We start from the raw sequence: 25,749 nt of genomic DNA on the forward strand, positions 1-25,749 counted from the left end.
AAATGGAAGTGTCCTTGTGGATCTTCCAATGAAATATTTCAGGTAAATTCTTCTCTAAGAAATGGAAACGGCTTAGATAAAAATTTCTAATAGTCAATCAAATTAATTGTATAAAAGTATTACTCAATTCCATTATGAATTATCAGTTTCTAAGTTTGTTCATGAGCACTGTATTTTTAGATTAGAAAAGGACAGCCCATCAGCAAATTCCAACTGCTCTCTACAGGTGCTCCTAGGGACATAATGCACAACTCTTGTGATTAATCTTATAACTTGAGTGAGTTAACACAGAAGTATTTTAATAAATAACATAAAATATATGTATACTGTGTCTTACCATTCTTCATAATATATATATATACCTTAGTATACATGTTGGTAGGGAAGAAATTCATTAGTTACATAAAAATATTGAATAAGGCTCACAATAGGAGAACATCACCACAGTGATGCCACTTGAATAATGTAACTGTGTTGATCCTTTATAACTATATTTTATTGTAATAACAATCCAATATAATGAATTCAGTTTGTACCAGTTTGAAAGTAGTTTATTTAACATCACAAAAAATAATATTAGTTATTTAAGAAATCCATAAAACATGCTACAGTTAATTTTAAAGTAAAAACATACTGTGTAATTAAAGTGCCATGTTTATTGCTCATTCACATTGATTTACATACTTTAGAGAGAAAACAAATATTTCACTTAAATATAATCAACCTTTTTTGAGTAGATAGGTTATTATCATGCTTTCTATTATTACAGACATTGCACATGCTTCTAGCAAATAAAACTCTGTCTTGGAAAAGTCCAATATTAGGATTAACCTGGTAATGTTTCCTGAGCTTTACTATGTAGATTCTAATGATTATTAGTAGTTAGTTATATAATTTCATTTGTAAGATTGTATACACATACTAATAAATATCATGATCAAAATTCTCACCACACCTGACCTTCCAAAATGGTACTGTGTCCATTAAAAACTTTTAAAATGTTCTTACCTCTTTGACCTATCATTTAAAGGTGGCTCCTAGTCAACTTTATCTCCAAGATTAATTTATCTCATGTATTGAGACATTTTATGCTTTCACAAATGGTGCAGCCTTAAGTGAAACTTAATCTCTGTTGTCAATAATTACAATGTTAATATCACAAGATCTATTAAGACAACTGGTTTGCAAGAAAATTTGACACGATCGGGCCTCTTGTGGAATTCCTGTCCTCTGTGGGTCCTTCTATCTTTACTCCCACTCTCCCTCCCCCTGTGCTACACCCAAAGTTTAGCTGTGAGTCTCAGCATCTGTTTGGATGTGCTGTTGGGCAGAGCCTCTCAGAGGACGGCTATGTGAAGCTACTGTCTGAAAGCATATGCTAGGCTACTGTCTGCCAGCACAGCACAGGATCATTAATAGTCTCAGAGGTTTTGATTCTCTCCCATGGGGTTGGTTTCAGGTGGGGCCAGGCATTGGTGGACATTCCTTCATCTCTGCTCTGTTTTCATTTCTGAACATCTTTTAGGCAGGTATTGGTTGGACATTCCTTCATCTCTGCTCTGTTTTCATTTCTGAACATCTTTTAGGCAGGTACATTTTTGGTTGAAGTTTTCGTAGGTGGATTTATGTTCCTCTCCCTCCACTAGGTGTCCTGCTTACTTAGAGGGTGGCCTCTTCAGTTTCCATAACCCCTGCTACTAGGAGTCACCCACATATCCTCCCAGGAGTCTACCTTGTCGTAGGTCTGCAGCTTGTCAACTAACCAGGGCCCAGGGTGGCTTGCAGAGACAGAAGCACCAACCAGTGACCATGAATTGACTGGATGTAGACCCCCCCGAGACAGATGTAGCTGTTGAGTAGCTCAGGTTTCATGTGGGTCACCTAGTGAGGGGAATATGGACTGTCTATGTCATGGACTGTGCTCCCTGCTTTTTGATCACTTCACCTCTGGTGAAGTTTCCTTGCCTGGTACAGGCGAAGCAGATGCACTCAGTCCTAATTCGATGTTGCTGGGGGAGGGAGGCCCATCCTTTTTCTAAGAAGTAAGGTGGGTGTATTGGGGTAGAGGGATGGAAGATGAGACTGAGAGAAGATAAGGGAAATGGCTATAATTGGGATGTATATTGAATGGATAAATAAATTTCCTCAAAAAAGAAAATATTTTAGGGTTCCAGGACTCTACAAGAAGACCATCAAGGCTGGCAGATCTGGGCCCAGAGAGGCCTGCACAAACTACTGTACCAAGTAAGGACAATGCATGCAGTAAACATAGACCCCCTACTCAGGTCTAGTCAATGAACAGCTCATTCTCCACAGTGTGAAAAGAATGGGGACTGACTCTGACGGCCTCTATTTGACTAATTCCCCTTGGTGGGGATGTCTAGTGGCTCTCAGAGGAAGGGGAAGCAGGCTATCAAGATGCAAACTGATAGGCTTTGATGCTATGGAGGGTGAGGAGATCCCATTCTTTCACAGGCCTAGAGGAGGAGACTAGAGTGAAGGAGGGAGGGAGGGAAGAACGGGAAGATACAAGTGAGGGGGTAACAACTGGAATGTAATCTGAATAAATTATTTAAATTTAAAAATTGAAAAAACAAAAATATTGTTCTATATAAGTGAATCATGAGTTTTAAAGGTATCTATTTAGAATAGTTTAACATAATGATTTATTAATTTAATTTTATAAGAACCCTGCCCATATAAGTTTATCTATAACAATGTCTTAATATGAGGATATGAAGGCCATTAGCTGTCCAAAGTCATATTCAAATAGAGTTCTTACATGTCTTAATGTGGTTGATGTATTCTTCTGTAGGTACTGACTTATCTATGTCAAATTCATTGAATTGACATGGATTATTTTTAAATGTATTTTTTTCAAATGTATTTTATTTAATATTTATTCACTTTAAAGCCTGGTCATAGGCCCCTCCTTCCTCTACCTCAGGACCTACCTTCCCTCCATATTTCTTCCTTTTCCCCTTTCATACTCATCAGAGGAGGGGACTCCCCATGCCCACCCCAGCATATCAAGTGATATCGAGGACTGAGGGAATGCCCATCTCTTGTGGCCCAGCAAGGCAACCCTTCTGGGGAAAGCAACAACTACAACAACAAAAACAAAAAGAGGGAGCAGAGTCTATGTGAGATCCAGCCTCTGCTTTCCTCACTAGGGGGCCCATAAGATCACAGAGCTGCCCATTGGCTACATCTGTGCAAGGGGCCCAGGTCCAGTCCATGCATGGCCCCAGGCTAGAGCCTTGGTCTTCACTGGGCCCCTAGGCTCTGGTTATTTGGTTCTGTCTGTCCTGGTGTGGAGTTCCTATGCCCTGTGAGTCCTCCATCTCCCCCCCCCAACCCCCACCCACACACACACACATTCTTCCTCCAAGACTCCAGCGCTCTACCTAATGTTTGGCTGTGGGTCTTCACAGGTGCTTCCATCAGCTGCTCATGGAACCTTTCAGAGTGCAGCCATGCTAGCCTCCCATCCTTCAGCCCAACTGAGTATATTTAATAGTGCCAGGTGTTGGTTATTTCCCATGGGTGGACTCAGGTTGGGCCAATAACCTGCTGGACATTTCCTCAATGTCCCCAGCAGCCCCATCCCTGTCCATCTTGTAGGAAGGGCAAGTCCAGGGTCCCAGTCTCCATGGGTAGCTTTGGTGTTCCCCTCCTGCCACTAGGAGTCCCGTCTAGTTAGAGGGTGTCTGCTTCAGTCTCCATGACCCCTGCTAGTAGGAGTCTCAGCTAGAGTTAGCCTCATATTCTCCCTGGAGCTTACCCTGTCATAGGTCTCCTGCTTGTAACAGAGAAGCTCCACCCAAGGTTTCTTTTCTCTCTACCAGCCCTCTACCCTCTCCTCTCCTTCACCTCAGCTCGGATATCAACTCTCATTTTTCTCCATTTTCCCCCTCTTACTATGTTCCGCTCTTGAACCACTTCTACTGTCTTTTCTATTTTCACTTCTGAGTGAGGATTAAGCATCCTCCCTTGGGTCAGCCTTGTTACTTGTTTTCTCTGGGTCGGTGAATTGTGGTATGGTTACCCTGTATTATATGGCTAAAATCCACTTATATGTGAGTACATACTGTGTGTGTCTTTCTGGGTCTGGATTACTTGGGATAATCTTTTCTGGTTTCATTCCATTGCCTGCAAATTGCATGATTTCCTTGTTTTCAAAGCTGAGTAGTACTCTGCCAGGGACCAAACGGCCTGTGGCCGACCCCCACCCATTCAACATCTGCAACAAACATCCTGCTGGGCCACTCATTAGGCATGCAAGGCATCCGGCTTAACCCTGAGAAGAGAGCGATCTGATCCTGAGATAACCACAGAGACATTCTTCTTTGCCTCACCTAGGAAAACCCCTCCCCTTGCAAATGTTCCCGGGGCTCAACCCCAGAAGATTTTGTACTTTTCCATTTACTCTCCCCGCTTACCCCGCCCTCCCTAAAGCAGGTTTTAAAAAGCCTGCCCCCACCCTCAATAAACGGCTCTTGACAAGCAACTGTTCGCTTGAGCTCTGCGTCTCTCTCGCCCATATCTTTAACTACAGGTTGCGACCCCCCTCGGCCCCCCAATAACTGACCAGCTGGACTGGTTGGTGGACTAGTTACATGGACTAGTTATCCTAGTTTGTCTGTCATGTAAATATAGCAGTTTCTTTATCCATTGCTGAGTTGAGGGACAACTGAGTTATTTCCAGCTTCTGGCTATTACAAATAAAGCAGCTATGGATATAATTGAGCAAATATCCATGTTATATGATGGGGCATCTTTTGGATATATACCCAGGAGTGGTATAGCTGGGTCTTGAGGTAGAGCTAGTCTCAGTTTCCTGAAAAAACACCAGATTGATTTGCAGAGTGGTTATATAGGTTTGCACTCCCATCAACAATGGAGATGTGTTCCCTTTTCTCCGTGTCCTCACCTCACATGTGCTTTGGATCATTACCATTCTGATGAGTGTAATGAAATCTCAGAGTCATTCTGGTTTGCATTTCCCTGAGAAGTGCTTCTCAGCCATTCAGTATTCTTTGCTGATAATTCTCTGTTTATCTCTGTACTGAACTGTGTTCTTAACCATGCATACCCGTTCTATTGCCACAGCATGACCAATGTTAAGAAAGGCAGGGCTCTCTTACTGTAGCGGTAGGAAACATTATGGTCAAATGTGTCATCCTGTGACAATATATTAATTTTTATAAACAGTATCATGATCTAGTGGTACAGATCAGCAATGCTAGAATTGGAGAGTCAGACTGAAGAGAGGGTTCAAACTAGTCTATAGGCATAGATTTCTCATCAAGCAAAAGCTGCTATGGACATGATATGTAACTCCTATAATTCTATCTCTAAAGACGTGAAGGTAGAACTATCAGGCATTCAGGTTCAACATCTGTGATATAGTTATGGAACGGCTAGCTCAGACTACACAAAACCTTGCTTGAGAAAACAAAGCCAGTGCTTCAAAGATGGCTCAGCAATTAATATCATTAGCTGCTCTTTCTCTGTAACCTAGGTTTGATTCCCAACACCCACATAGTGACTCATGGTAACTTGTATCTTCAGATACAGGCACTGTCTTTTGGCCTATACTGTAGTGTATTGACACAAATGAAGGCAAAATGCTCTTACACAAAACCTTTTTTAAAAACTAAACTAAACCATAACAAAGACAAAGTTCCTAAAAAAAATGGCAATGGCAATTATATAAAAGAATAAAATTTAAAAGTTCTACCATCTATTATTCAACATTTATTGCATTGCTGATATGAAAAGATGACCAAGTATAGTATTAGCCACTGCAGGAATATGGGAAATTCATCAACATGTCCCACTACCTCTATTCTTACAACTTACTATGAAAACAGAAGCTAAATGTAACAGGTGAAAATTCATAATCACTTCCTAGAAAACACTGAAATTGGCCTCGTTTTGTGAATGAGCTGAGTTTAGTAATCTATTAAAATGAGTTTTTCTGCATTTAGAGGTATGTTCACTTCTCAATTCTGGCCAAATGGGAACTGAGTTAACATTTCTGAAAATCTTATACGAAGCCAGTAAGTACTATACTCATATCTATTCTTATCTTTCTTTCATAAACCTGAGTGACAATGAGAGCACATAATGTTGATTCTGTCTGCCCAATAACAATTTAAAATTGGAGGAGTTTGAGCACATAACTGTTGCATTCTAAAAAACCTGTTCCAGAGAAATTTCCTACTGAGTCCCAATCTGCTGAACTCTGCTGTAATGCTTGAGAATAGAGCTAGTGATTAAAGTCTCCTGGCGAAACCCAGCACATGGGGAAATCAAAGTGATAAGACACTTTGTTTGAAATGCAGACGGAAGGCTGCAGTGATAAGGTAGAAACAGTTCAAAAGCAAATATATGATCATATACTTGTATTCTTTATAAAACCACTGCAAAGTTATATGCATGCCAAATAAAAATTTCCATTTGCAATGAGTCTTTGTATCAAATATTAAAGGATGAGCTTAGAGCACAACTTTGAGGACATCACAGATGAAAAGGACATCTTCTCTATCATGGGAGAAATTCTAGAAAGTTGCCCAGCAACAAACTTTTTCCCCATCTCTGTGCTAGGATATGATCTCTGTGCATTCATAGTCAATTTAGATAGAAAAAAATGAATCCATCAGTTTAAATACCTAGTTTTCTTCCACTTTTCTTTCTTTCTTATTTATTTATTTTTAATTTGTTCATTTTACATCCTGATTGTAACCACCTCCCTGTTGCCTTCCAGTCCCACCCTTGCTCCCTCATACCCCCTCCCTCCCTCCCCTATTCCTCAGAAAGAGGAGCCCTCATCCCCTAACATCTGACCTCAGCCTACCAAGTTTCATCTTAACTGTCTATATTTTCTTCCTCTGTGGCCTGGCAAGGTCACCCCACCAGGGGGGGAGTGATCAATGTGTGGGGTCCAGAGTCCATGTCAGACGTAGTCCCTGTTCGCCATATTATGGGACCCACAAGGAGACTGTGATGCCTATCTACTATATCTGAGCAGAGGTTCTAGGTTGCCACCATGCATGGCCCTTGATTGATGCATCAGAACACAAACATTTAATCCAGGTGCAATGGTTCACACTTGTAATTCCACAGGTGGAGGTGGAGTAATCAGGCATTCAAGGTCGTCCTGAACTCTGTAGTGAGTCTTGTATAGGCTGTGCCACATGAGAATATGTCTAAACCAAATAATATATGTATATATTATATGATGTTTTTAAGGGCTGACACTCTGTATGGGGCAGCCAGTAAAGAGGAGAGGCTAATCCCTCTCACAGAGAGAGGCTAATTCTCCTTCCTCCAATAGTCATGAGTTGCCTTCTTTGTCTAGGAACGGTATGCTATCAAAGCCTCCCCTCCACATTACCATGTCAAACTTCCTGGAATTCACCTTTAACAACCTTTCTCCCACAATGCTTCATGAGCAGATGAAATGGAGTTGTATCCATTGGGGCTGACCTCCATCCACCTACAGACCTCTGTATTGAGTCGTAAGATGATATATAGTATCTACATTTATCATTGGAAACAAGGATAAGATTTAGATTCTAGTAAAGAATTATGCTGATTTTGCAATATAGCAATGGTATATTTTTAAAAAGCTTAGAGGCATCACTAGCTTCAGTAAACCCCACAGGCTTCCGGGGCTACATATGATTTTCCTCCTGATGAGGGGGCCTTACGTTCAATTAGATGGCTGCTGATTGACACCAACATGTGAGTGCCCATATTGCACCTGTGTGCTTAAACTTGCCAAGTGATTCAGAGGTTTTGCGGCTGGGTAAGTCATTTAATTACTTCTCTCCCTTGGCGGCTTCTGACATAGTGTGGAAACAGAAACAAAAATAAATAATATTCAACCACTGAATGAATAATGAAAACGTGACACATACACACAACCGGAACACTGTCCACTGTCCATCTGTAAACAAAAGTGAAACCATAAAGTTTGTAAAAAAAAAAAATTTGATAGACTTAGAAAATGTTGTATTGAATGAAGTAACTCATGCCTGTGAGGAGAAACTCCAGGTGTTCCTTGTCTTCTGTGCTTCCTAGCTCCAAATCCTCAGGTGTGAGAAGAGACCAGTGAGTAACTGCAGAAGACAGGAAAGCAGAAAAGAACCATAGTTGGGATGGTACGAAAGAAGAATAAAGGTGATATGAAGTTGAAAACAATATGTGAATGTAAAAGGGTCCCCAACTGGGGAGGCAGAGGGGATGTCAGTACAGAAAGAGAAGGATGGGACATCTGACATGAAGGTTTTTGAAAAAGCCTCAAGGAATACTCTTTTTAAAAAAATATTTTGTTAATTTATTCATATTACATCTCAATTGTTATCCTAACCCTTGTATCCTCCCATTCTTCCCTCCCTCCCATTTTTCCCTTACTCCCCTCCCCTATGTCTGTGACTGAGGGGGACCTCCTCCCCCTGTGTATGCTCATAGGGTATGAAGTCTCTTCTTGGTAGCCTGCTATCCTTCCTCTGAGTGCCACCAGGCCTCCCCACCCAGAGGACATGGTCAAATATGGGGCACCAGAGCTTGTGTGAAAGTCAGACCCCACTCTCCACTCAACTGTGGAGAATGCCCTGTTCATTGGCTAGATCTGGGTAGGGGTTTGAAGTTTACTACACATATTGTCCTTGGCTGGTGCCATAGTTTGAGCAGGACCCCTGGGCCCAAATCTGCCTATCATAATGTTCTTCTTGTAGATTTCTAGGACCCTCTGGATCCTTCTACTTTACCATTCTCCCATGCTTCTCTCATCTAGAGTCCCAATAGGAATACTCTTATATTTACTTAAATTATAGTATTCATGATCAAGAAATGACTATTGCTGGCCACAACAACTATAAAATGTTGAAAAGTCTAGTACTAGTTCAGAGAAAAACATTTTTACAATAGTTGGTTAGGGCAATCCAACTTACTAACAAAACACAGATTATATATGTAACCCTGGTGGCCTCTCAAGGACTGATGGTATGAAGCTATTGCTAGGGCTGAAGCACAATTAGGAGACAGAGCTCTGAATCTGGGCGCTGGATATGACCCGAAAACTACTTTTCTTCTTTCAGCCCCATGGCATTAGCTACCTTTCTTACAGTTTAGGACAGCCTGCCTAAGGACGGCACTAGCCAAAGTGGCATGGGATGCCCTGCATCAGTGGCTATCAAGACAATGTTTTACAGACTTGCCCATAGGCCAATCTGATAAAACCAATTGTTCCACTGAGATAGCACTTCCAAGGCTTGTCTAGGTTTGTGTCAAATTAGCAAAAACAAAGCAGCTCCAGCAGAATACATTACAATAGCTGCTTTCCTTTAGCAGCACAAGACTCAAGAAGCCTTCACTTTCCACTTCCCCAACTCTAGTTCAGATAAAATGCTGGTGGAAAACGGCGTAATGAACACAAAACTTCAGAGGTTCTTGGTCTCTTAAAATATTAAAATCATCTGCTCAATAATTAGAGGTGATATATGAGAGTGATTATGTTAATAGACTGTTTAAATTAAATAGCTAGGCGTATTTGAAGTGGAGTAAAAATAGTGAACTTTTTATTATCTCCTTATAAATGTTTTATGACTCTATATAGTTGAAATAATACTCTATTAATAAAGGTTATCATGGGTCTCCATAAGCAAAAAGTATGTAAAATAAGTGGACTGCATAAAATAATCTCAACTTAATTCTAATTTTTGTTATGTACTAGAGGCATTATACCTGAAAGCAAAATCAGCATGTCTTTACATGATAAATGCATTTTTCTTTTATTTTTGATATTTAATATAATTATGTAAAATTCATCTATTCCTTTTCCCCCCCTCCAAACCCTTCCTTCCATTTTATACCTTCTTGCTCTTTTATAAAAATTCATGGCTTATATTTTTCATTAATTGCTATCATATAAATGAACTTCTTACTCCACTGTATTTACTTTTATCATTGACTGTCTTCAACGATGCCACAAACACTATCCATATTGTACATAGAAATAGAAAAGTGCATCGAATAAAGCATCTTAAACCCAATGAGAAGGGTATCTTAATCTGCAGATGTTAATAATGAACAGTATCTGTGGTTTAATGTGGACAGGGAAGAATACATATTTATCAATGATATGGCTGATGTACTGGTTAGTACTTTGCTAACTTAACACAGCATAGTGTTGTCTGTGAAGATGGTACCTTAATTGTCTTCATCACATTTGCTATTGGAAATTTGTGAGGCAGTTTTCTTTTAGTTTTTGATTAATAGGTATTTTGTGAGGGCCAAGCTAACTGTGGGGTGTGCTGCTCCTTGGCAGGTTTCGCTGGGTGTTATTAAAAAGCTTCATTTCCCGGCTTCAAGTTGCCCTCTTTGTGTTTCTGCCTTGGCTCCCCTCAATGATGGATAGTGTTCATGTCATATAATCCAAAACAAACAAACAAACAACAAACAAACAGCTCACTTTTTCCTTTCCAAGTTGAATTTTATCTGAGTGTTTTAACACAAAATGGAAACTGAACAAATACAGAGATTGGAACCAGAGAGTGAGCTAGTACTGGGACAGACCTGGCCTTGTTTTTATGGGAGGATTGTGAAGGATTTGGGACTATCGGCATTGAAAAGCCATTGAGTGGTCAGTTTTTAGTGAGTTGCTGTGGGACCTTGGAAGGTGTTACCAACAACAATGGAGACCGGCTTGTAAAACTTTAGAGGGAACAACTTTGGGAATTTTTCAGAGACTCTGAACAGGCCATCTATGTGACAGTTTGAAATAAGAATGTGTAATTCTTGGTCAGCTGTGGCTGAAAAGTCAGCTGTGTGTAACAAGAGATCTGCACTACCAAAGTTAAAAGTTAGTTTTCCGGATAATTGATGCATGTGGGCTGGAGCAAAAACCATAGCGATAACAATAGCTAATGCTGAAGAAAATCTCATGTATCTAATAACATCTTCTAATTTACAAAGCAATGTGCTTACATAGAAACAGTCCTCAACTCCATCAAATATTTTAGAAGAGGAGGGGTAGGCCATTAGATGTTCCAATGGAGAAGGCATTTTTGGGCTAATTTTGAAATTGCCTTCCTAACCACGTTGACAGACAAATGAAAAGTAAACATAATAAAGACTTCAGTGACTTTCAGTAATTAATTTAATTATAAATTCTGTCACTATGTATATTTAACATGCATGTTTGTGCATCTGTGTGAGTATATGTCACATGAATGCAAGTGTCCATTGGGGACAGGAAATGGAGTGGGATGACCTGAAGTGGAGGAATTAGAGGCCATTTTGAGCTGCCTGGCATGGATGCTTTGAAGTGAACCCTAGTCACCTAGAAGAGAAATGTTCTCAACCGCTGAAGCATTCACAGCAACTTCTGGGCAGAAATGTAATTTTTATTTATGTTGGTTAATGCATGATAGATTTTTTTTAAGAGTATAAGTAAAATTTAGTATCAAAAAGTAATCATACATATATATTAATTAATTGACTTTCAGCTACTTTAATCTAAGATTAATTGTTTATTTGCGCAGATTTACTTCTCAGTGATACTTGCTAAATCTCACATAAAATGAAGAAGAAGATTATGCATCCCAGGTGTTCAACTTGATCCCTTTGTTGCACATAAGGAAGGTTATGTTTATCTTTCCTGCTTCCTGTGAGACTTCCTAAAGGGACAAAGAACAAGGTTCTACCAGCTTCTGGATTGGTATTTAACTCAGGTTTGAAGAGAAAACATTGAGGCACTCCCAGTAACCTTTGTTCATCCAGGACCCACAGTGGTCAGAAAGAAATAATTACAACCACTTCAAAGCAATTAAAAAGCAGTTGTGTGCAGAAAGTAAGAATGGCCCTAATTATGCCCTAGGGAAGGCTGCTTCAGAGGGATGCTTGCACTTGCTTTGAAGCAAAAGTAACTGCTCTCTCCTTCTCAGCAAGCCTCACTAAGTAGAGATATGTACGCTTTAGTGGACTCAAGGGAGCGAATAAGCTCAGTACCTGGTATACACATTGATTTCTTAATCTCTTGAGGTAAACCCCTGCCGAACATGGTGCAGAAACAAGGTATGTGATTTCCAGTGTGCAACACACTGCATTAAAACTAAATTACACTATGTCGATAAGCCTCGAGAAATGAATGTCCTTCAAAAGAAAACAATGGTTTAATTTGTAATTCTGCCCAAAGGTTTCTCTTCTTGAAATAATCAAATAGAATGGATCTAATGTTTGCTGTTTAATTTAAAACGGCATCAGATGAATGTGGCTCATAGTAATTGCATTATATGTACACATACAGGATTTTCTTTCTGGTATTTGCAAGAAAAGGTAACAGTTGTCATGTTACTGTATTTTAATATCCTGGGCAACAAAGTAAATCCTGGATGAAAGAATAACTAAGAAAATTGTTTGCGCAAGGAACTTCATGGTAAGAATGTGATTTTATGGGCTGGTTCTCAGTTTGACTAAGTTTTTACTAATGAAAAATAAAGAAATGCAGTTTGGGTTCAAGCTCAAGATGTTTAAAAAAATCACATACATTAGCCTTAAATACAACTATCATAATAGCAACAGTAAAGAAAATACTCATTCATAAATACTTTGATTTATAAATAATTTCAAAATACTTCATACATTCTTAACATAATTTAATTAGTTTATTAAAAATCAACCATAGAAACAGTAAATGCATACAGTGGCTGATTTCAAAATAAAATATAAAACATAAAAGTATGTCAGATATTGAGATCCTCATATGTCTTGTTTTCAAAGGAAAATTTAGTTTACTTTTCATAAAATTAGTTTGCTTTTATTTACAAATTATGTTTCCAAATGAAGTTTGTATTTAATTAACCCCTAAAGTGTAAAACCTCATTCATGCATATTACTTATAACAAATACTTATATGCATGTTTTATATTGGTGATTTATTTTCCTTTATTCAAATTAATAAAATTATTAATAAAATTATTTAAAGTGAGAAGCATAAATGCAGATTAAATGGGAGATTTTTTGTTATAAATAATATTTCTACAAGGAACTAACATGATTATTGCATACTCCATTTAATTATCTCATATTCAACTTGATACAGATGTTTTATATTATGTTTGTCTTACTCACTATTCTATGAAGTTTTAATTAACAAAAATGACTTGTAATTTTACAGTACTATAAAACAGAAGAACAAAATAATGTTTGACCTTTTTAATGTTTTACTAATTATGCTATGTTATTAAGTTTGTTCAACTTTTTGTCAAATTTTCATTATTTGTGAAGTGCTATAGAAGACTACTAACCAAACAGTACGGAGTATGAAGTGTTTTTAGTTGTACTATTATATGAATTATAATCATAGAAAATAAAATTTGAATACAAAGGCCATAAAAATATTACAATGCAGAATATTAAAACATTGTTACTGTGTGTCATGCTAATAATAATATCATGCATATAGTCATTATATGTGCTGGATTAAGTAGGCTCATTTTAAAAGGCTATGTCTTATTTATGCAAAAGCATGATAAAATAAGCAATATTCAAAGCTGGATATTTAAATCTGATAAGATACTTTGCGGAGATTGAGTCTATTCACACATCAGATAGAACTTATTGATTACCAACACCATAGTAACCACCAGATGCAAAAAGATGTAGAAACCTAGAATCCCTTCTCTAGGGATCCATAATCTCCTAATGGTGGTTGTAGACATATAATCAAATAGCCATAAAAATGCAGTGGGTTCTATTTCTAATAGACATATGAAAATGATGTTCTGTGGGCTCTGAAAAGAATGCACTTAGCTCTGCATAATAATTCAGAGAAGACTTCCCAGAGGAACGATCATGTCAGCTACAAGTTCTGTTTCCATTATTCAACACTTTCAAAATGCCAAGTCTATATATCCATACATTTAATAGCAAAAAAGCATCATTTCACCACTCCCAGTCCTGTACTCCCTACAGTCCATTTATACACTGATACTACTGAGCTATATAAAAATGTTGATCAAAGTAAACCATATGCTTCCTTAAAAGATCTGTTTTCACTGACCATCATACCTCGGTCCATAATCTAAAACTATCTCACCATTGCTTCCATCTTCTATTAAACTTCCTTTTGCTTTCTTTCTCTGCATGTCTTGCTGTTGCTTTCCCATGTGCTTTGCCACATGAAGCCATTCTCTTCCCTTAATCTTTTATTGTCCAAATTAAACTTGAGATAAAATATTCTTGATTTCTCATTTACATGCTACATTCAAAATTTACTATGATATAATAAAAACGTATGAAATATTTATTTTTGCTGTGGTTCCCAACATAGAGTTCCTAGGAATTTAAGAAAGTTGATAGTGAAATTTAAGTATGAAAGCTCTCGACATTTCCAATCTATACAGCACGGTGTTCAGAAAGGAAAAGCCATGAGTGGAAGTTAACATTAATCTCTGAAAATGGAAAAAATGCTAAAGAGTCTGCTGAACTATCAATGAATGCTGATTTGAAAACTATGCCTGCATGATAGGACCCACATAAATAAACTCTATAACTCAGCATAAAAAGTGTTCCTGGGGTGCAGAACACATGGAGAATTCAGGGAGGATTGCTTGCAACTGTCATCTTTCTCCTACACATATTCCCCACTTTCAGACTGAGTTTTATGCCTTACAATGACTCATATATGTACATGGTTTTCAATAGTTCTGTGCATTGCTCTAGAATGTTATTGAATCCACCAAGGGGATCCCGGTAGCCTTCAGTCATCAATGAGAATTCTGGGTACTCTAAGATTTACAGCTACTATGTAAAATGGGGATCACATCATAGGATAAATCTCTTAAGCTTTGGTGTCTGTGCTAACTCTGGGTAGTTTAAGAAATATCTTGAGATCTAGAACACCCAATTGGTGTCATAGAATAATACAACTGTTCATAATTTATGCAATCTTCTATATAATAATTATAGGGCAAAATAATAGGCATAATCATACTTCAACTACTGAAAATTATAGAAAAATTAGCTTCTATAAACCAAAAATAACAACTGACATTTCTTTGTTTTTCATCAAAGAATCAAAGACTTCCTAACAACAGAAATAATACTTACATGCATTTGTCATGAAATAAAGTTTATGAAATAATATGTGAATGAACATACACATGGCTGTTAGTTAAGAATAGACTACTACTTCAATGCATTTTTATTAGTGGTTATGGTGAATATGATGAAGAGACAAAATGTATGCATATGATTGTGAGGATGCCTTCATCCTGCAAAGACATATTATCAAGTGAAGGTAATGAAATGAGACACTGTGAAAGTAATAACAAAAAATCAAAACTAACAGAAGAAACAAAGTAGAAAGAACCAAATGTCTTTGAGCCAAATTACACATTCCCTAATGCCTGAGAGTTGCCTTTTCATTTTAACTATTACCAGCTTCATTCTTTGCCCTGAAATAAAAAAAAAAATTGTGTGGCTTTCTCCTTTGTTTGCTTAGAAGCTGTAAGATCTTAGCATCCCAGCAGGTTTTGTTGCAAATACAGAGAAGTAAATTCTCCCCATATGGTTTCTGCATTATCCATATGAGGGTAATCAAACAAACCAGCTAGGGAAATCAAAGGGATCAGCTGGAGGCTTTCTCTTTGCTACAGTGAAACAGACCAGTTCAAACAGTGTGTTTTCTGTGGAATGTCACTTGCAAACTGGCTTTCCCCCTTCTGAGAATTAAAAACTGTAATCCTTCATGAACACAGTATACATTTGTAAGCATTAAGTCATCATATTCTATGGATAAATTTGGTATTAATTGAAACTTAAATGGTTTAAAGATGCCATTGTTTTGAAAGTTACAATGTTTGTTAGTCAATTGCTTCTGCAACAGTGGAAAGCAATTTTTGATTTGAGTTCTTCATTTTCTTAATGAAGTTCTTCTGTTCTTCTGAACAACCACAGAGAGAAAACACCCATCTGTGTGATAACATCTCAGACAACAGCATGCATATATACAGTTGATACATTTTTTCTCATTAGAAACATTAGAAGGCTTTTTGTTAAAAAGACCCAAGAAATTGTTTTTCCCTTGACAATTATACTGCAGTTATGTAAGGTGTCAACATAAAATAAATATAGTAAGACCCACAGGCCAATTTTAAGTTAGAAACAGTTTGAAAAAAAAAATCTAAAAAGAAAAACTTACATGTACTTAAAGAATATATATCAATTTCCATGATAATAAAATATAGCATGTTGTAAATGAAAAGGATGGGCTTCTATAACTATTTAAATAAGTCAAGTTTTGTGAGCATTTAAGTTTTCTTTTGGTCATCATAGTGTACTAGGTATTTAGTGATTTATCACCAAAATAATTACTATCTTGAACACATACATGAATAAATATTTTCAAACATTAATGAAATCAGTAATAAAAACAATTATTTTAGGACTAGGGGTCCTGGGAAAGGAAAACTTGAGAAAGTCCATTTGATTTTATCAGACTCTGGTTAGAAGCACGTAATCTTTTGTGAAAAGGAAAAAATGATGGGGTCCCCAAAGCACAGGGAGTTCAAGATAAAGAATGGAGAGAAATGTAGCAGCGATTGTCTATCTCTAGGAGAAAGTTGGGGATTTATAATGACTTAGATCATGTAGCACCTTCCTCTGAAATAGAAACATTCCATCCTTAAGGTAAGCTTCTTATGTGGAAACAACTTCCAGAAGTCCTTGATAGTGATCAAAACCCTTCATATAAGAACTTGCACACACACACACACACACACACACACAAACCATACACACATGGTATGTGCTCACTTGTAAGAGGAATTTAACCATAGAGTACACGATAACAATACTACAATTCAAAGACCAAAAGAAGATAAGAAACAAGGAGGACCCAAGGAAGGATGTTACAATCTCAAGGAAATAGAAAAGTCAGCATAAGTGGTTGAAGAGAGGGTAGGAAAGGGTGCATGGAGAGAGATGAAATGGATAACAGACCTGTGGAGAGCAGGTGTAGTTGGACAGCGGGCTTGTAGAGAGAAGAGAAGCAATGGGCAGGGTCATTTCTGAGAGAAGTTGGTGACCTATGACAGGGTAGGCTTCTGGGAGGAAATGGGGGGACTCTAGCTGAGACTCCTAGTAGCAGAGGTCATGGAGACTTAAGAGACCACCTTCTAACTAGACATGACTTCTAGAGGAGGGTGCATAACACCAACCCACCCACAAAAACTTCAACCCAAATTTTACACTGCCTACAAGATGAGCAGGGATAAAAAATAGGGCAGAGACTGAGAAAATGTCCAATCAATGCCTGGCTCAACCTGAGATCTACTTTATGGGAGAGACACAACCCATTATACTGTTAATGATACTCTGCTATGCTTGCAGACAGTAGCCTAGCTAGCATAGCTGTAATTTGAGAGGCTCCACCCAGCAGTAGATCAAAACAGATGCTGAGACTCAGAGACAAACTTAGAGTAGGACACAGGAAGTCTTGTGGAAAGTGGGGTAAGGGATAGAATGATCTAGAGGGGACAAGAGCTCCACAAGAACAGTAACAGAGTCAACCAGCCAGGGCTCAAATGGTTTTGCAGAGACAGAAGTATCAACCATGGACCATGCATAGACTGGACCTAGGCCCGCTACACAGATGTAGCCAAGGTGCAGTTCTGTCTTCACATGGACTCCCTACTAAGGGGAGCAAGGCTGTCTCTGACATGGACTCTGTTACCGGCTTTTCAATCACTTTCCTCTGGTGGAGCTGCCTTGCCAGGCTGCAGAGGAAAAGGATGTCCTCAGTCCTGATGCAACTTGATGTACTTGGGTTGATTAGTTGAGGAAAGAGTTATCCTATGCTCTGAGGAGTAGAGAAGGGAATAGGGGTAGAGAGAGGGAGGGGTACCCAGAGGAGAGGAGGGAGAGGCCTATGATCAGGATGTAAAGTGAATAAATAAATAAATAAGTAAATAAATAAATAAATAATAAAATTATAAAAAAGAACAGAAATTATGAATGTTTTAGAAAAAAACAGAGAAATGCTTCATGACATGGATGGATAATGATGCTGGCAAGAACAGTGAATAAAACTCCAGGAACAAAGGCAATAACTACAGAATAGACACAGACACAGGATTATATTAAATTAAAAGCCAGGTAAGCAATAAAAGAAACTATGGTAGATATCATAAGCAAGTCATTATAGCTTATATGGATGAATAGAACATACTAGAATGTTGAGACATGGCCCATGAAATGACTCAGATGGTGTAGCGAGAGAAAGAGCTCCGGTAAGTTGTCTCTTAACCTCTTACATGCACACACACACACACACACACACACACACACACACACACACACACACACACACGCACACACACTAAATAAATAAATAAAATGTAAAAATACACTTTAAAAGAGAATTTGAGTCAGACTATAAGCTTAAATTATCGTAGAAAATGGTGTGATATTAAAAATGTAGCTCTATAGAGATAAATCAGGATAGCCGTTTGATGAGTTTAAAAACTAAACAATTATTTAATATTCTGGAGTGTATTCTGAATGGCAAGCATGCCAAAAACTTCAGGATAGTTAATGAATCTGTCTATTGTAAGATTCTTACATGAAAGTAAAATTAAATTTGAGTTACCTCTGATATTTTGGGAAGACCTGAGGTCAAATCCTCAAGACTCACACAAAAGGATTGCTGCCCATGCCTGTAGCCCCAGCATTAGTGGATGAGGACAGGCACATGTCAAGAGCTTCCTGGTCAGCCAACATAGCCAACATGGGATGTTTTAGTGATAGATTCTCTATCAAAAATTCAGTGAGGATCACTCTTGCGTACTTAGCCACCCCCATCTCCATTTTCAAGATCTTTAAAGGTGAAGCCCCTCCCCACATGCTGTGTGCATCATACTCACTCAATCTTACATGTGTGTATAGAACTGATCTATCTCTAACATTCAGGGAGTAAGCCAAAGACCTATAAATGTTAATCTGCCCCATCAAGCAGGAAAGGGATTCCTTTTGCTTTTTAGTGAAAACACCTGAAGTCCTGGTCCAAACTCTCAAAAGCATCATTGTCAAGTCGGAGCTGCCTCTGATTTGACAGAAACTGTGGCTTCATGAATTCTCACTTTATTACTGGACAACTATACATGTATGTGCTTACACATATGCAATAGTAAAATTATCGATACCTCTGTAAAATAGACAACATTGCTCCATTTATGAACGATAAGGACAGGTTGGATGGGAGTGATGAACAGATAGGCTACACCATCTTTTTAAAGTGGGTCCCCACATTCATCAGGAACAAATCTTATATTCTGTCCATTTCTACCTAGTTACCAAATAATCTACATTCAGTGAATAAGACATTGCTCAAAAAAGATGCATTATCAAATCCATAGAGAATGCCACCATGAGGAGAGGACAGCTTCACCCAAGTCACTTTGTCTAATTTTTACTGTACCAGGAAGGGAAAAGACTTTGAATGAGACCGTCCAAAGCACCTGAGTTAACTGAGAGTACAGAACACATAAACGCTGTGCTTACACTCTGGAAAACAGAGTGCTAACAAAGAAGCCAGTAGAAACAATCTGCAAGTTTACTGGACATTCCCACTATAGTAAATAGGTTCAAATGTTCAACTATCCCTGCTGTTTGTCGTATTTCACAATCGGTTCAGATCAGGCTTTACAGGTGTGAATTCTACAAAAGTGCTTCAGAGCAGAATTTTCTTTTTCATTGATGTGAAAGAGTTCATATTATAGCACTAAGATCATAAGTATGTATATTCTGTCATTAAACATCTAGGAAGACTAAAGCTACAATACAGCACTCTAAACCACAAAACAAATATACTCTAACTACATGACTGTGATTACATTTTCATTTTAGAGGGCATTAGTATTGACATAAGTTCTCACTCTGTAGCCCTGACTGGTCTGGAACCCACTATGTACCCCAGAATATTCATGAACTCATAAAAACTATCCTTTCTTACTCTCTCAAGTTGTGACATTACAGTTGGATAGCCAACACATCCATCTGTCATATTTTTTCAACTTGAAGAAAACAATTCTGTTGCTATAGTTAGTCATTTTTGTTCAAGTGAAAGTATATAATTTTACTTGTTGATTTTCTTATCAGAATGATGTGTTTATGTGTGTGCATATTTTTCAACATAAACATATCCCTAAATTATTTGGACAGAATAAATCAAGATGTTAATGTATGTGGACTTTGTGACAATATTTCTATGTAGTTTCTGAAGATCCATTGCTCTCTCAAGTTCGTGAAGTTATGATAGGCAGGCCTCAGTTCTGACCTGGGCAACCTGGAAAAATCATTGTCCAACCAATTGATCTAACTGCATCCTGTGTATTGGACTCGCATGAGCAACTCTCATGCTGGAGTGGGCTTTGTGAATCAGTTCTGCTACTGGAAGTAACCACTCACTAATACTCCTGAAAGAAAACGCAATAAAACTCATCACTTCACCTTGTTGGACTCTGGAGCGATCATTACTTTGATCTGTTGCCAAGTCCCTATTTAGGGTAAGTAGACCTTCATTCATAACTATTTTATGAATAGCTTCATGTATCATATGGGACTGTCATTTCAGGATTATTTTTCTTTCCCACTTTTTCCTCACTGTCCTTTATTTCTCCTTTCACATTTGTATTACGCATGGGTTCATTTAATGTGTTGAGTTTTACCTTTTCATAACCCAAATGATAAAAACAATTGAACACTCAAGGGAAATTAGAGAAACTAAATGTAGAGAAAACTTAAGAGGAAAAGAAAAGACTGGGTTGCTCAATTTAACTATTCAACATTATAAACCAATATGTAATAACAATGAGGATGATCAGACTATTGCCATTAATAGAAATGATAATATAATGAAAACAATATATAATAATATAATGAAATGATACATAAAGATAACAAAAAACAGTAATATACAATGAGCATAAGTGTGATTCTTATGTATGAATTTAGAAAAGACAGACATAGCTGCCTTGAAGTCAGCTTTGATGAAGAACATACAAAATATTGATTTCATATAATTTTTATAATACTGATATGTAGTAAGAATTTATCTGCAAGAAGAAATGTATCATTTGGAAAAGTACATAGAATAACTATATTCATTTCAACATTAGTTGCAGTGTCATAGATACACACATTATATTGATACACAATAATGATGCTTATTTTATAAAAACAGAACAAACTGTATTCCATATGACAATATAAAGTTGTATAGGTATGGTTACATTGTCTTATATAGTGGTAAGAAAACCACAAGAAGACATGTCTTGGCTGAACCTAGACCATCTTCTGTGTACTTTTCACATTAGTGTAATTATTAAATCAATCCTCTTTGTACACAAATGATGGACTGACAACATCTACATCCACAGTGCTGATTTCTGAGTGAGAATTTTCCTGGAGACACCCATGTTTCATTGTACTTCTGTTTTCTCTAGTGTAACATACAATCAGTAGAAGAATAATTGCTTTGTTTTGCCATTGAAACACTCTTTCCTGTGAAGTGATAATTCTATGTGACTCTTCCTGGTCATTCTTCTATAGGAGGCAGAGTCTAGTTCTACCATCATTAGCCTCCAAAGGAGGGATTATGCAATGACAATAAATCATTAATAGGTGCAGAAAAAAAGAAATACCTTAGGTTTCTCCCCTGCAGTCACAATTGTTGAATACCTGCTTTTCTCTTAACTGTAAGTTTAATGAATAGGTGCTTATGATTTAAAATTATATAGTTAACCTCTCTTTTCAGCAGTATGCTCAGCAGCATCTATTATTTTATTTAAAAAAACATTTATTTTATTTTTATTGTATAGGTAAGTATGTGCACATGTGTGTGTATGTGTGTGTGTGTGTTTATGCTTGTGTGTGTCATGTGGATGTGAATACTGTTGGAAGCCTGATTGATCAGATCTATAAATCTGCAACTGTAGATGTTTGTGATTTCCCCTGTGGATGCTAGGAAGCAAACACAGGGCCTGTAGAACAGTAACTGGTACTCTGAGCCATTGATTCCTATTGTTCTTACTGAGTTCTTGAGTCATTCTCAGATTGTGTTTTGATATGTTCATGACCACCTAGTTCTGTGGCCTGAGTAGAATGGAACAAAGTTTTACAGAATTTTATTAAAGAATACAGTACATAAGTTGATGAAATAAGTATTAACAAATTGTAGGAATAAATATAATATACTGTACATTGTTAATTATCCTTTTTACTTTAATTTTAAACAATATATTATCACCATGTTTTCCCTTCCACAGTTACTCCCAGATCCTCCCCTCTCAACTCACCCAAGTGTTCTGTCTCTCCCTTCTCTCTCTCTCTCTCTCTCTCTCTCTCTCTCTCTCTCTCTCTCTCTCTCTCTCTCTCTCTCTCTCTCTCTCTCTCTCAGCAAACAAAAAATGAAAAGCAAAAAAAAAAAGACAAAAATGTTAAATATATAACACACACACACACACACACACAAACAAACAAACAAACAAACAAAAATAAATTACATAGAGTTTGTGTTCTTTTGGTCATCTGCTCCTTGACCTGTGTCCTGGCCTGGAGTGTGGTTGATATATCCCGAGACACACATTAGAGAAAACAGGTTTTAAATACAAATAATATCTTGGTTAAGAGTAAGACTTTGCAAGCTGTTTCCCCAGTCCTGCTGAGTAGAATCCATGATGCAGAAGGTTACTTTGCATACTACAAAAGACTAAGAAAATTATCAATGTCTCTTAGCTACACATTCTATGACTACAACAGTGACTTGTCTTCAATATACGTTGATACAATAGTGGCACAAATATTACAGGAGTAACACTTTAGAGAAATTGGATTTAAGCCCATTCCATGATATAGAACTCCTAAAGTAGCCAGACCTACATCTTGATAGCTCATGGTTCATGAAGAAAACCTCCTACTGTTATTCTTTGAAGGAAACATAGCAAGAAATTGAATCCTAATGCCATATTGTTAAAACCACATATCAGTGAGTCATGCAACCCTAATCAGAACTTCATCTTTCAGTATATGTGAAAGCACACATATACCAACAACTGGGAAATAAGAAGAAAGTAAGATATTTTGGAGCACTCATCTACAAATGGGATATCTTTGTCAAAATTCTCTCCTCAAGGCCCAGAGATCTACGATTAAGAGGAGGTAGAAAGATTGGAAGAGCCACAGACATGGATAACTGTAGCCAGAATTAGCTATTTTGTGGGTTCCTTTTTTGTCTCATCTATCCTTCTCCACCCTGTTACTTCTTCCCTTTTAACCCACTAACACTAGATAGGAGAGAAAAGGGAGATAGAGGGGAAGGAGGGAGCAGTTATCATTAGACTACTTCCCACTAATTGGGGGTGTCAAATTTTTGGATGGCAAGTTTGATCTTCACCATCAGGATATCTAGTTCGTTTATTCTTTCTTTCTTTCTTTCTTTCTTTCTTCTTCTTCTTCTTCTTCTTCTTCTTCTTCTTCTTCTTCTTCTTCTTCTTCTCCTCCTCCTCCTCCTCCTCCTCCTTCTTCTTCTTCTTCTTCTTCTTTTTCTTCTTCTTCTTCTTCTTCTTCTTCTTCTTCTTCTTCTTCTTCTTCTTCTTCTTTTTCTTTTCCTTCTTCTTTCTTCGTGCATAAATACTGGACAAACCACAACCAATGGTAACCAACAACGTGCACCACCACCCAGCCACATACCTACTGGGGCTCTAGCAATTATATACACTCTGAAAAGTCTCCAGAATTCCAAAGGTCACACACAGAAACTATCTGGATTTGGCAAAAACCATGGCCCTGACAGAGCATGAGACAAATAGTGGCCCGCTGCTGCAAAGCAGCGCTATATCTCCACAGCTGCAATTACAATGAAAACATGTTCATATTATTTCTGTAATATTTAAAGGAATCAAACGCACACAATTCTCACTACAGACAACTCCAAGGAGAGAATATCTTCTAGACAAAGCAAGACTGATGCACATATGATCTCAAAGAGACTGTCAGTATGTACAGGCTTGCACACATTCAAGCCAGATAGAAAATTAAGAATAAATTCCTTTGCAAGTTATAGAAGTCTAAGAGTGTTCAGGTGGAAAGGTCACCATTTTATAAATTTTCTGTGATTAAAACACACCTAAGACAAAATATATGCAAAGGATTAATGTAAACTTTCAAGCAATAACTTTACCTAATATAGTGCTGAGTAAATGAGGTTGGATATAATGCATTGAATGTGTTAGTTAACACATTATGTCCAGTAAGAATTTTTGGTCATACAAAATAAAAATGAAGCAATAATAAATCATAAAAACAAATTATTAATTAATGGCCTCAAAATGGCCATTTGTATATTGACAACTAACTGCATGGTAATATGGAAAATGTAAGCATCTTCTAATCACATCATACTTTGTAGAAGGTTGCCATTAGAAATTTTAAAGTTTTACTCATCATGTCCCTGTGTGCTGACTGGAAATTTTTCTGTGGGGTTCTAAGTTGAGAGAGAGAGAGAGAGAGAGAGAGAGAGAGAGAGAGAGAGAGAGAGAGAGAGTTATTCAAATTAATTGAAAAAGTCACTTTTAATATCACTAGAGTCTATTGTGACATTCCAAGTTTCAAATTAAAGCAATGAAAGTATTGACTAGAAATTATTTATATCCTCCTTGCTGTCCATGCTGTCGTTGTTATACTCCCTTGACATCATATGACTCTTATCATCTCATAGTATGTATGGTGATCTCAAATGGTCCATGAGATATTCATCAGGCCCTAATAACAGTGAAAACATACTATTTCATTTAATTTGTACATAAATATATCCCCTGTAATTTTCTGAAATAATTATACTTAGCTTCTTGCTAAATCCTATACTATACTGAACAGTCATCTTATTTCTTCCTTATCTTTGAAATAATATATGAGAGATATTTACACAAGATGTAAACTATTTCTCTATTTTGATTCTGTCTTTACATAAATTTAAAAGCAAGTATTTATTTTTTATCATGAAAGTATAACTACTGGTGAGATTATCTGAATTGGATAGTAAACTTGATGATTTAGAAGAAGAGAAAAGGCATTATTTCATGCCTGGATGACAGAATTCAAATATTACATATGACTCTATTCTACATCAAAGACCCCATAGGATACTGTCCATTGGTTTTGTGCATACAGGATAGAAGCTTCAAGATAATCAATTAGCTTCCATAGTAATTGAGAATTACAGTATAAAGTTTATTCTAAATAAGTAAGAAGTGATTTAAGCAGTTGTGAGTGCCTCATGGTGTTAATTATCTTATTTCTTTTTGGAATTGATTTGAAAGGCCACCTAAAACAATGACAGGAATCATGGATATGTCAAAGTGTCATAGCAATTAAAGGGAAACTTATTAGTAATCAGAATTTATAAATGTTATCAGGCTTATAAAAATACTTGTTTTGATACTTTCATGGTGAAAAGTAACTGTTGCAATTGAAAGATTATAAAATTATTGGAGAACAACAAAAGTAGTAAAATCTGACACTCCACAATTTCATGTGAGAATTCTAAAGACTAGAAAAACCAGATTACATTTTATTGAGAGAAAAGGGAGGAATGGAGAAGAAGAGGAAAAGGGTGGAAGAGAAAAGTAAAGTGCAGGGAAGGAGGTTAGAGAAAGGGAAAGAAATCAAGAAAATTTG

General features: G+C 37.2%; 1 long non-coding RNA gene across 1 annotated transcript in view; it reads right to left on the bottom strand.

Moving 5' to 3' along the window:
* Window positions 1-7,783: 7,783 nt before the first annotated feature.
* The window catches only part of LOC311589885, a 28,871-nt gene continuing 10,905 nt past the window's right edge, over window positions 7,784-25,749 (bottom strand). The window contains exons 2-3 of the long non-coding RNA XR_014776674.1: window positions 8,046-8,129; window positions 7,784-7,957 (exon numbers count right to left, since the gene is read on the bottom strand). This is a non-coding gene — a long non-coding RNA (uncharacterized lncRNA). The remainder of the gene's footprint in view (window positions 7,958-8,045; window positions 8,130-25,749) is intronic.

This window comes from Acomys minous (assembly GCF_964271855.1).
Source record: "Acomys minous genome assembly, chromosome: 19".
Lineage (NCBI taxonomy): Eukaryota > Metazoa > Chordata > Mammalia > Rodentia > Muridae > Acomys > Acomys minous.